General features: G+C 48.5%; 1 protein-coding gene across 3 annotated transcripts in view; it reads left to right on the forward strand.

Moving 5' to 3' along the window:
- The first annotated feature begins 5,705 nt into the window (after positions 1 to 5,705).
- The window catches only part of ZHX2 (zinc fingers and homeoboxes 2), a 74,637-nt gene continuing 68,231 nt past the window's right edge, over positions 5,706 to 12,111 (forward strand). For 2 of the 3 annotated variants that reach the window (XM_083864571.1, XM_083864573.1), the window contains exon 1: positions 5,706 to 6,466. The gene's annotated coding sequence lies outside the window, so the exon portion shown is untranslated. Of the gene's footprint in view, positions 6,595 to 12,111 lie in introns of all 3 variants that reach the window. The other variant, XM_083864570.1, reaches the window with a different exon arrangement.

Here is a 12,111-nt window from a genome sequence, read left to right on the forward strand (position 1 = left end):
TTAAAATTCCCCTACTTTGAACCAAGGGCTCTGAACCAGGTCTTTGGTTAATTAGAAATGGATAGCATTGAATATGACACTTGCTGGGCAGTCTTTGGTCACTAATCCACTCCAGTTGTCCACAGAGGCTGGCGACTGGTTGTCACCCTTCACGCCAGGCTCAGCAGGGAGGTGAGAGATGAATGCCTCAGAAAGTCAAAGACCAGCCCCAGCCCTGTTATCTTCTGGATGGGGTCAGGGCAAAGCCATGGGGAAGCACAGGTGAAGTATGCATTGCCACTGGCCATTCAGCACCTGCCTCCAAGGAGGAAAAGGAGACTTTGGTCTCCAGCACTACAGATAAACAGGAAGGAAAAAATATCAGGACAAAAAAGTCTTAAAAATTCAAAGAATTTCTACTGAAACAGTGCCATAAACTGGTGGGAAAGACTTCTCAGAGAAAGTAACTTTCTCTATGGAAACAAATAGATGATTTCTCAAGTGGATGCCCCCGCCAGGCCCTAGCACTGAAGTCCTGTAAAAAGCTCCAGAAAGGGATTTAGCCTGGCTTTTAGGGCCGGACAAATCCCACCGGCTTGCAGCTGAGATATCACTTTTGTCAATGCAGAAGTTGGTTTTTATTCTTTCTGCCAAAGCAACCTGGCCTGCCTGGTCCCGCAGTGAGGTCATAACTCAGGGCTGATCACATCACAGCACGTTGCCATGGCAATGCTTGAACTGTCACAAAGGATGTGCGCTGTGATTTCACAGCAGATGGGCTGTGAGGGAGGAAGCCCTCATTTAAATTTTAAAAATTGCTTTAGTAATTAGCAAGAGCAATAGAAAAAAAAATAAAATTAAAAAAAAAAAAAAACACTGAAAAGAGAAGAAAAATCCCCAAACTGTCACTCAGCAAAGGTTATAGCATTCACATGGGATCTTGCAGGCCATCCATAAGAAAGGCCAAGCTGCTGCTCCAAGTTCACTGAGCTTGTCAGGTCACTGATAGGTCCAAAAAAGTCTGGAGCCTGTTTGGCTACAAGAGGCCCAGGGCAGGGTGGGTGAGCGAAGCCCCCCTGGACCATCGGTGCATTTCAAAGGCAGCCGCCCTTCACAGGGACCTGACAGGAATGGCAGAGGGCAGGCAGAGGCTGCCAAAGGCTTTATGAAAACACTAACTGCCTGACACAAGGGGAGCTACAGTGGCCTGACTTCAGAAGTTTTTAGCAAGGAGCTGGCTCGGTTATTTCTACAGTCCTTCTTAATGAAGCACAAAGAACACACAGTCACACAGATGTCCCTCCAGAGACAAGGTGGGGTTTTACTCCTCAAAGTTAAGAGTGAAACACCTTGGCTCCCTAAGTTTCACATCCAGCAGCAGTGACCCACAGCAGCCTACACTGGCCTTGTCCTGCATCCTCAGCAGCTCTCACAGAATGATAACCCATTCCCACTTCGGGAACTGAGATCACCAGTGAACACTGGAGGCAGAGCAGATGGTGTCAAGCCCTCCAGACAGCCATGGTGCAGCCCTGCTCCCTTCTCCATCCCTGGCAGAGGTGACCTTGAGGAAGCAAAGCCTCGGGTCCCCATCCCCATGGCCAGCACAGCTCACTGCAGAGATGCTGACATCCCCCAGCTCAGCACAGAACTCTCTTCCACATGACAGCAGCTCAGCAACCTCAAGGCAGAATTCAATCTCTCTCTCTCCCGTCTGCCTGCAGCAGGCAAAGCACGTGGTGCTTCCGAGACCTTGGGCTGAGTCCTCATATTTAATGGGGAGAGCAGACTTCAATGCAGCTTGTTCCTTGTTCATTCAGTGACTAACTGTTGATCTCTCTAAGAATAAGCCAGATGGTTCCCGTGATAAGTGATCAGCTCTCCTGGAGTTTTTGAAACAGAAAAAGACAGATGCCTGCGTGCCTCTTGCCAGGACCCATCTTAAGCTCAGGCGATGAGTGCAAATGCTTAGGGAGGTTGTGTTCAGGGGATTCTCTCCATCCGGGCTTAGCAACTAATCTTCCCCATCAGCCCTTCTTCCAGGAGGGGAGGCGTCTTGCCTTCTGACAGCTGCCCCCAGCTTAAGGGCACTACAAATCACAAGATCGGCCCTTATAATTGGATCAGACTTTGATACGGTTTTCTTTTTCTGTGCATTCATATTAACATCTCATTTTGCAGACAGCACATCTGATCGGTGCTTACTACTTCAGCTTGTATTTGCACATGCCGGTGATTGAGAACGCTGATAGGTGCGATAAAGCATTGTAGCAAAGGAGAAAGCTTGCTTTGGGAAGCTGTTTTGCTGGGGTGGGGAAAAAAAAAAAAAAACCCACCAGGCTAAAGAGCTTTGTTTCTCAGCTATTGATGTGCACACCACCGGTCAAGCACACTTCCTGCCCTCAGCACAGAGATCAAGGTCTCCACAAGAGAGGAAAAAAAAGGTAGCAGTGTTTGTCTGCTTAGTTCTTTTTTATTTGTTTTTACCTTAATTTCTTCTGATTGGATAAGAAGCCTGATTCCACTACTGAGCTGGCATTAAAAACAGAGAGCCAGCAAATTGCTATGGCCATGCAGGGACAGAAGAATGGGGTGGAAGAGGAGATGGGAGAAAGGTGTAAAATTAGCAACAGAGGCTGAGTTTGGTTCTTCCCAAAACCAGCTCCAAGGCAGTAGCTTGGCCCACCAGCCAAGGGCTGGTTCACCTGCCCTGGGAGAAGCAAACACATCCATTCTAAAGCTCATAGTTCACCCATTTGCAGGCAGAACTCCACTTGATCTCACAAAGTTAGGCCAGCATAAAAATCAGAAACATGTAGCCATGCACTCAACAGGACACTTCTTTTATTTGCATGCCTCTGTTGTGGCTCTTGAGGATGTACATTTTAGGATATTTATGCAGTATCTTCAGAATGAAAGTCAGGGCTGCACCTCCAAGACATGAATTAGATCTGTAATGCTGACTCAGCCTGCAATTTCACAGGATTAAACACAGTCAGAAAGAAACCATTAAGCTGAAAAAGACTGAAATGAGTGTGACAATACATATGTCAGACACTCACATCCACACCGTAAGAAAACTATGTATCAGTCATTATGTCTGACCAAGGCATAATTTCACAGACAAGACTACAACTTCATCGGAAGGCTTTATGGAGCAAATGTCACTTTAAACCCAGAGACAGTGCACAGAAGGAACACAGAGGGCACTAGATTTAAAGCAAGCAAATACTCTGCCCTCACTTTCCTGGGAAATTGTGCACGCATGTTCACTGTGCTTTGTAATCAGTGCGGCTTTCATTGTGTTATTAATTATAAAGAGAGGCCTTATGCAAAAGAAATTTAAAATTGCAAATTTCCTTTTGCATATTCTGCAAAAGCAATTTCCATTTTGCTATGTTACCCTGTGTCGTGTTAATGTTCGGTTTTTATAAATGAGTACAGACACTTAGTAAGAGTATTCGATTTGCATTCATCACTGATACTGTTTTTATTACATGATTTCCCAAGGAATCAAGGCTTTTGTCATCATAAACTCTAATCTTAAACACCATTCTTCCCATCCCTCACTAAACCTTTGATCGTTTCACTTAACTTCAATTAAATTTGACAGAATCAGAGGTAACTGACCAACTACAAGTTTCGTAAAAGAAGCATCCGGGTAGAGATGCCACACAGCCCGTTTGTCCCACTGCTCAAGATTCAGAAGAGGAATTTGATGACCGAGTCAAAAACCATTCACAAAACCAATCTCTGTGCACTGTATTTTGTACCTCCGTGCGGGAAAACACCAAGTCAGACGAGCAGGTACTTTTAGAGTTAGATGGCACAGTGTGAGCAGCTTCTCTAGCAGTAACATTGAACACACAGCTGCTCCAAAAGTTCTCCTTAGTTCATTCATTTAGCATAGTAATAACAATTGCTCCAATTTTAAACTCACATCCTCTTCATGTTAAATGCAGTGATTTATACCTTATTTTTAATGAGGTTCCAGTTCCTAATTTGTGTGGAACCATCCATGATTTTGGGGAAGGCAGCTAAGCCTCACTGCGGGCCCTACTTGGTGCAGGGATCTCTTTGGCCTCAGGTTAGAATTGCCTTTGTTACAACCCGGGCTTAAGGTCTGAAATCCCGCACCTGGCTCCCACTGACAGCCCTTTTTTGCACTTGAAAGGCAGCATTAGCTGCCATATCACCTAATCAGTCAAAGAGCCTTCTGCATTTGGAGATGCAAAAAAACCTAAACAGGCCTTAAAGTGCGTGTCAATTAGGACAACAGCGAGCAGATGATTTTCCACCTGCTTTTCCATTGATCTGCCCTTTCAATAATATTTTATAGTCAAAAGTACAGTGGTCTTATTAAAACCCTTAGGCTTGTCTCTTTCTAGAAAAGGAATTTAAGATTTTAAGACGGAAAATACGCAAGTGTATCCTGGGGGAAGATCTTTGCACCCTAAAATAACTGGTTTTTGCAACTAAGTATTCAAAAATCAGTAACATTTTCAGGGCTGGACAGCTACTGAAGAGTTACATATTCAGTAATACTTAAAGAGAAAGAAATTTCCATTAAAAAATACCAGAACCACCAACAGCTTTCGGGACGAACACCAGAGTTTGATGAGCATCACCAAGCTTTAAGGAGCATTTTCCGTGCCCCCCAACAAGTGCAGAGAGGATGCCCAAGCTTGTCCCTACCTAACAGGGACATCTGTTTCCATCTGGAAAGCAAAGTGAGCAGGAATCTCGGGGCTGGTGGCAGCAAGGAAGGAATCCATCCTGTTATCAAACAGAGAGACTCTACTCAGTCAGGCAGTCAAAAACACGCCCACTCAGATAAGGGTATCCCTGCAAAGAAATCTCTTGACACTGCTTTGACATATTTACGTTCTCCTGCGATTATTCAGTAGCAATAACTCAGAGCTCCTCGTCTGACACTCGAACAGGAGCCAGTCCCCAGCCCTGCACGGGGAAGGGAAACAAAAGGATGCCCAGGGAAGTTTCTCAGGCGGGTCAAGGGCTGCAGCCCGGCCGCCCCGCTGGTGACACTGGGCAGAGTGAGAGCCGGAGCGAGCCGAGATTTAAAACCTGTAGAGCACTGAGTATACAATTAAAAGATTAATCTAATGCGATCTAATCAAAGATGCCACATCTAGATAGCACAGCCGTGAAGTTACAGTGAGATTATGCTGCTCTTAAGTCTTATTAGCCCGGACTTGTTGGGAGATCTGCTATCTGGTAGCAAGATACAATCGGAAAATTATTTCTTTTAATTAATTCATTGAAGTAAACAGAAAATAGCCCGGGTCCTATCTGTCTGCATCACTTTAGAAGAAAGGCAAAGAGTTCAATGACAGTTTTAAATTGGGGAAAGAATTCCTGCGTCGCAGCAGAGGAGCACAGACTGCTGTAGCATCCCTTGGAAATACACACCACCTTCTTCAAAGCAACAAAAAAAACCACCGCCTGAAGCCCATCCAAAAAAGACTGTGGCTTGGAAAACCTCTATCACAGGGCGAAGATGAAGAAGTGCCTCCCGCCTCCGCAGGTAACGTGCCTGGTTTCCGAGGGCAGTCTCAGGGCACGGCACAGCCCCTGCAGACCCCCAGGATGCCCTGGTCCTGCCTGCAGCGGGGTCAGCCCCGCCGTCTCTACAGCGGGGATGCCATACAGAGGTGCCGGTCCCGTCCCCGCGTCCTGGAACGAGGGTCCGGCCGCTGCCATCCCCGCACACCTGGGGAGGTCCAGCCCACGCCACACCGCCCCGAGGGTCCTCACTGCCAGCCCCTCTACCAAGGCTCCACATCCCACTCGCACCGCCCGGGCCGGGCCGGGCCGAGGCGGGGAGGGGAGGGGGGTCCCCGCTGCGAGCCCCGGCTGCACCTGGACCATGGGAGGGTCCGCCCGTGGAGCGGGACCGGGAGCGGCGATGGGCCGGCGGTGTCAGGGCAGGGGGCAGGGGCAGGGGGCGGGGGGCAGGGGGCAGGGGGGGATTGTCGGGGCAGAGCCGCGGGAGGCGCAGCCGGGCGGGCGGGCGGAGGGGGGGGCGCGGCCCCGCGCGCAACTTTCCGCGGCGCCGAGGGACCCCGGCGGGCGCGCCGGCGGTGGTATCGTATGCAAATACGCAGGCTGACGTCAGAGATCATGTGGGGTTTGGCGTAGATCCCCGCCGATCGAGGGCTCTTCTTTTTTTTTTTTTTTTTCTCCTTTTTTTTTTCCTCCCTTTTTTTTTTTTTCTTTTTTTTTTTTTTTTTTCTCTCCCTTTATTTTTTTCTTTTTTTTTAATTTTATTTTCCGCGGCGGGGCCGGGCCGGTGCGTGCGCGCGTGTTCCCCGCGGGCCGGCGCGGCGGGGGCGGGGGGCGCGGGGTCCCGCGGGCGGCGCACGGAGCGGAGAGCGGAGAGCGGGGCGCGGAGCGGAGCGGGGAGCGGAGAGCGGAGCCCCCGGGGCCGCTCCGCCCGGGACACTCGGTGCCGCCGCCCTGGGCGCAGGTAGGAAACTTCCCAGGCGGGGCCCCCCGGCCGCCCCCTCTCCCCGCGCTCGCCCCGGCCGCTCGCACCCAACTTTTCCTCCTGCCAAAAACTGCCCGGTTCTCCTGGACTCCGGCGGGGGCCGGGAGGTGGGAAAGGGGGGGCAGGGCGGGGGAGCCCGCCGGCGGGGGGAGCCGGGAGGATCGTGCGGGGTGGGCTCTGAATTATTTTGGCTCCATTAGTCGTTTGTTGGCCGGGCAGCCCCTCTCTCCCCTCGCCCTCTCCCCGCTCGCCGCCGCCTCCCGACCGCAAGTTTGGGTGAAGGGGGAAAAGCAGGAGAAGCGGCGGGGAAAGGGGGGGCGGGGGGGGGTTGGAAACATGTCTACGTTTGTCTATGTCGACATCAGCAACACAAAATATGGCGTCCGCTTTCGACAGGGCGTTACGTAGAGGCGAGCGGGGGATTTTGTCAGCGCGGTCCCGGCGAGGAGCCGCGGGCTCGGGGCCGGGGGGCAGAGCCGGCCCGGGGTGCGGGAGGGGCCCGGCACCGCTCGGGGCTCCGCGCCCGCACTTGGCACCGCTTTCTTATGCTTTCATTTCGGATTTTTTTTTTTTTTTTAATTTATTTTCTTACTCCTGGCCGCCCTGCCCTGTGTGGCAGCCCCAAATCCCAGCGGTGAGGCCGCGGGGGCGGCGGGGCTCGGGGCCGGTGGCCGCGGGGAGCGGCGGGGCAGAGCCGGGACCGCCGGGGCACAGCCCCGCTCCATCCCTCCCTCCTCCGCCCTCCCTGCAACGCTCTGCCTTCCCATGGCCTATTATTTGCCCAGGAATGGGGAGATTTGGGGAAATTCGGGCTTTGGCACGTCGCATCCACTTTTTTTTATTTTTATTTTTTTCTTAAATGAAGGGTGACTTTCCCGTTTGTTTTAGCCAGTTTCCGAAGACATCGCAGAACCGTCTTTTTTCTTTTTTTTTTCCCTTCTCTCTCTCTCTCCCTCTGGGATTAAGGCGACAGAGAAATATACTGATCCCCTCCCCTTTGCTAGGAATATAACTTGGAAATGATGCAGGGATGTACCTGTCTGACTTTGGGGTATTGGCATACCCAGCTCTTTCCTGAGCACTTTTGTTCCTTCAGAGCCTGGGAATCCCTCCTGAGGCAGACGGCCGGGGAGGCGGGGCATGGCTCTGATTTCCTCTCCCTTTGGCTGCCCAGGCACCTCTCCCATGGCTCCCATCCTTTCCTGGGGCAGGTGCTGCTTGGAAACCCTGGGGACTTGCGAGGATTCCCTTGCCGCGCAGGGGAACAAAGCAAAAGTTTTGGGTTGCAAGGTGGAGAGCAAAAGGGGAGAAAACATCCCAAGAAGTAGCAATGGGAGGGAAGAGGAGGACTCTTTGGCTGGGTGGGAAGGGGAGGTGGTCAGGATTGCTGGGCATCAGCAGCTCCTGCCCGCCGGGTCCTGCAGCAGCAGCAGCACCTTGAGAAGCTGCACCTCTGACAGACAGCACAGGGCATCTTCTGCAGCACTAGCAGGGTCACAGCACAAGGCTGTCAATGAAACGAGGTGCTTTTTCTTTTTAAAACTACAGAATAAAACTTTTTTGCGGGTTTTTTTCCCCCTTCCTGGCTGGAGTTGGGTGGTGGAGGCAGAGATGTAACTAGAGGAGGTCTGATGTCTGTAGCAGAAAGCTCATGCATGCAGCCTTACTGGGAAATGGCATGTGAATTGAGAGTGGTGTGTGCTGCCATGGTTTTATTAGACCAGGAGATGAGCAATATTGCTGTTTAAGAGGTGTCTGTGACCAGAGTGCTTTGCCAGGGTAATAAGTTTCTGTAGTGGTGAAGCCTTTCTAATGTAGATGTGGCTTGAGTGTGTTGTATGAACTCAGCAGCTCTTTGAAACAAAATTGCAAATTGATTTCTGGATCGGGGAAAGCAAGGTACTGGCCAGCAATTGGGAAGAATATAAATGCTAAGAGCTGGCTGGGCCTTATTTTACTTTGCCCCCATGTGTGTTTTTATCCCCTCAGGCTTCTACAGAAAGCAATGGCCAAGAGCTCGCCCATGTTTGTCCTCTCTTCTTCTAAACTCAGTGCCAGAAAGTGTGGATAGGTATTTGTAGCTCAGTCATCAGTCCAGAGACCTTGTGATTACTCACCTCTCTAAAATGACATTTTTCCTGCCTGTCCACCCCAAGAGTTTAGCTGTCAGAGTTTCATCACACAGGACATTTCCTGCTGTCAGCACACTCCTTCCAGTCGCTTTTTCTCAAAATTCCACTTGTTTTTTTTTCCTTTTTACAATTAGCAATTTCCAGTCAGTGTCTGTAAAATGAATAATCCATTATATGAAACGGCCCAAGTTTGTAGTGTCACATTTGTGTTTTTTCTTTGGGGGAGGGGAAAGTTTTATTGTGTTTTTATTAAAAGTCAAGAAAAGCCAGCATTAAATATAGTAAAGTTACTGGCATCTTTTTGCATTTTCAGACCAGTTTCAAACTGCTCCAGGCTGGAATGAGAACACAGCAGGCTTTGCTCATCCTCATAAAAGACAAAGATTTTAATGCCAGACATGACATCACTGTATTTGCATGCGTGACATCTTCAGGTTTTAGTCCTTTTTGTTTTGCCCTAACTTGGATGATCCTCAGAAATACTGTTTGGAGTCTCTTCTGGTTGGGATGTTTTGATCCATGTCTAAATTATTTTTCTTTGTGTCCACTTAAGGATTGGAAACATCCGCTGAAAATAAATCAAAAGAGTATTTTAATTAGAATTTGTTCAGAAACATGCAATGTCACAGCTGAATTCCCTGAGGTTTCAGCATGGCTGTCAGGTAAAACTGCATTTACATTTTGCATTGAATGTGATTGTAGTTTGACTTTCTTTCAAGTGTGAGGGTAATTCAGCAAGCATGTTCTTTCCCTAAAAGTTACTGCACATCTACATGATGGTATTTGTTCATACTGAAAGTGAGTAATAAACAATAGTTGGCACTAAAATAATCTATAAGGGCATTAACTTAAAGCTATTAAGATCATTGCTGGTCTTCTGTCAAGGTGTGTTTATATGTGTCACATCAGCTAGAACTAATGTTTGTGGTTAGTTTATTTTATCAACCTTCTGAAATAGATCTGAAGTTTACGGGATGTAATGATACAGTTCAGTCCTGGGATAGCAGTAAGTTGGGCTTTTTATTGAAAAGCTGAAACAGCTGTTGATTTCCAGAATGATTTCAAATGCTTTTCATATGGGCTAATATTTGAGAGTTTGGTTTGTGAAGGTGTAACAAAATGGAAATAAAATAAGTTGGGTGCTTGGAAGATGAAGGGAAGAGTGTGCAATTCCAGCCTTGCCTTCCAGAGACAGTTCAGAAATCACCAAAGCCACCCCTCTGCCCCAAATTGCTGTGCCTTTGCAAGGTAGAATGGTTATTTGGTTGGTTGTTTTGTTTTAAAAATTAGTACCTGGGGTTGTTGTAAAAATCTTGTGAGTTTGAAAATAGGACAATGCATTTGGCAAGCTTTTTTCAGAACTGTGGGATCCCAAACCAGTTTCTAAAGTGAATTTTCCATAAGCTGAGTTTATGTAGAATGACCAGGATTGTGAGTCTGCTGGTGAAACGCAGGGAGAGGTGTGAAATGATTTTGTGTATTTAGCACTGCAGGAGGCTCAGGTGGCTTGGGTTTGTTAGTGAGCAGAGACAGAACAAGGAGAGAAGGTTTAGGTGTTGGCAGCTAGGAGGGGACTTTAAAAAAGTCATCCTGGGAGATTCTGTAGCTGAGGAGGTGTATTATGGTGCAACATCTCCTTGAATTCATGGCTGGGACTGCATGTGCCTGGCCTGCAGTGGGCAGTGCTCAGAGGGCTCATGTCAGTGTTTGACAGGGGGGAGCATTTGCCATCTGAAGGGGCGGCAGGGGAGGAAGGGTTGGGAACCAGAGGGGGAAGAAGGGGATCTGGAACACCTGCATGGTTAGAAATGGCACATCAGGAGTGGAGGGGGTGATCTTGCAGTGAGTTTTGACAAGCTTTTGCAAATTGGCTGGGGGCATGGACACGTGCTGGGTGCTGAAAGCAGGGCAGGGAATTCAGCTTTGCTCTGAGAACAAACCTCCCCAATAACATCTGCAGTTTATATCTTCTCTAGATTGTTGTCCAGTGGGGACCTGATCTAGCAAACTGGAGCCTGCTCACCACTTGCTTGCCTCTCAAGCTAACTATTACTGGCTTATTGGGAGGAATTTGCAGGTCTCCACAACTCCCACCCACGCAGACAGGTTAAACAGTACCATGGTCCAGGCTCAGTCTTGGATTCAGTTTCTGTCTACATGGTTCAAAAACTCTGAAATCCTGTAGGCCTCTATCTCATGCTGCCTTTGTCTGGGTTTGCCCAGCCTGATGGTAGAAAGGGATCTTTAAATTTTTTTTCCTGATGTTCAGTGTAAACCTCCACTCTTTCAGTTTAAAACCATTACTCCTTGTCCCATGGCTACAGGCTTTGGTAGAAAGTGGGACTGTGTATGTTTAGTACCTCATTAGGCAGAGTACCAAGTGCTTTGGTCTGGTCAGCATCCCACAAGCACGTCAAGAACTTTCTCCTTGGGTGAACGTGCTGATAGTGGGTTTATTGTCCCAGCCCTGTCTCAGCATGTGACATTGGCAATATTGTCCCTTTGCTGGTCTAACAGCCCTTCTGCTCATGGGTTTTGCCAGCACAGCTCCTTCAGTGACATGTCCTGCCCTGGGCTGATACAGTAAGTGTTGATGGTACAGACCTGAGATGTGCCCATGCAGATGTGCCTGGTGTTGTGTGCTTGTTCAGCTCTTGGTGTTTGCACATCCACCCTCTGCTCTGGGAAGCCCTTGTTACTGCTGGAGTTAACCCCTCCTGCAGGTACAGGCAGTGCAGGCTCTGGATCACAGTGATGGGCACGTCCTGGCAAATGCAAATGGCTCTGTGCAAGTCACAGAGTTTCCTCAGGACCGGTATTACCTGCCCACGCTGTGTTTCAGTTCACTTGGTAAACTCATCCACAGCCTGAAATTTGTCTTCTTTCCTGGAACAATGTTGCAAGATGAAAAGCAAAGCTACTTGCCTTGTGTTAACTCCGCTTCTCAAGCCCTCAACTTTGGCTTTGCAGAGAAACAGCCCTCTGCTTCTCTCCCCGCTTTCTTAAGTGACATGTAGAGATATAAATCTTTAGTGTTAGCTTTTAACCTGTAGCATTTTGATGCTGTGATTTGCAGTGTGGTCCCAGTTGGCACTGGTGGAGGGGATGATTAATTTCATCTGAGCAGTGGGTTGGATGGGGTGGGAACGTCTTGCAGTGCTTTTCATTTATTTATTGAGCCTATTAGAGGCCCACAGGCTTGGATTTTCCTTCTCTTCCCCCTCCCCCCCACCCCCCATTCTTCCTGTCCTGGCCTTTTTTCCCCTCTTAAATACTAAATATTTTTTTAAACTTGCAACCTCAAATTACCTGTTTATTTGGCTTCTCTTTTGTAGTTGATTGTATGTTGTTCCCACAATTTTTAATAAGTGTAAAAAATGCATATTTCATTCACTGGAGCTTAAAATAAACTGAAAAAAATACCCCAACCAACAAAGGAATGGAGAGAGATTTTCTTGCTTCTTTTGAGTCAGTGACCATAACTAAGGAAGC

Source organism: Zosterops lateralis, assembly GCF_965231275.1.
Source record: "Zosterops lateralis genome assembly, chromosome: 1".
Taxonomy (NCBI): Eukaryota; Metazoa; Chordata; class Aves; order Passeriformes; family Zosteropidae; genus Zosterops; species Zosterops lateralis.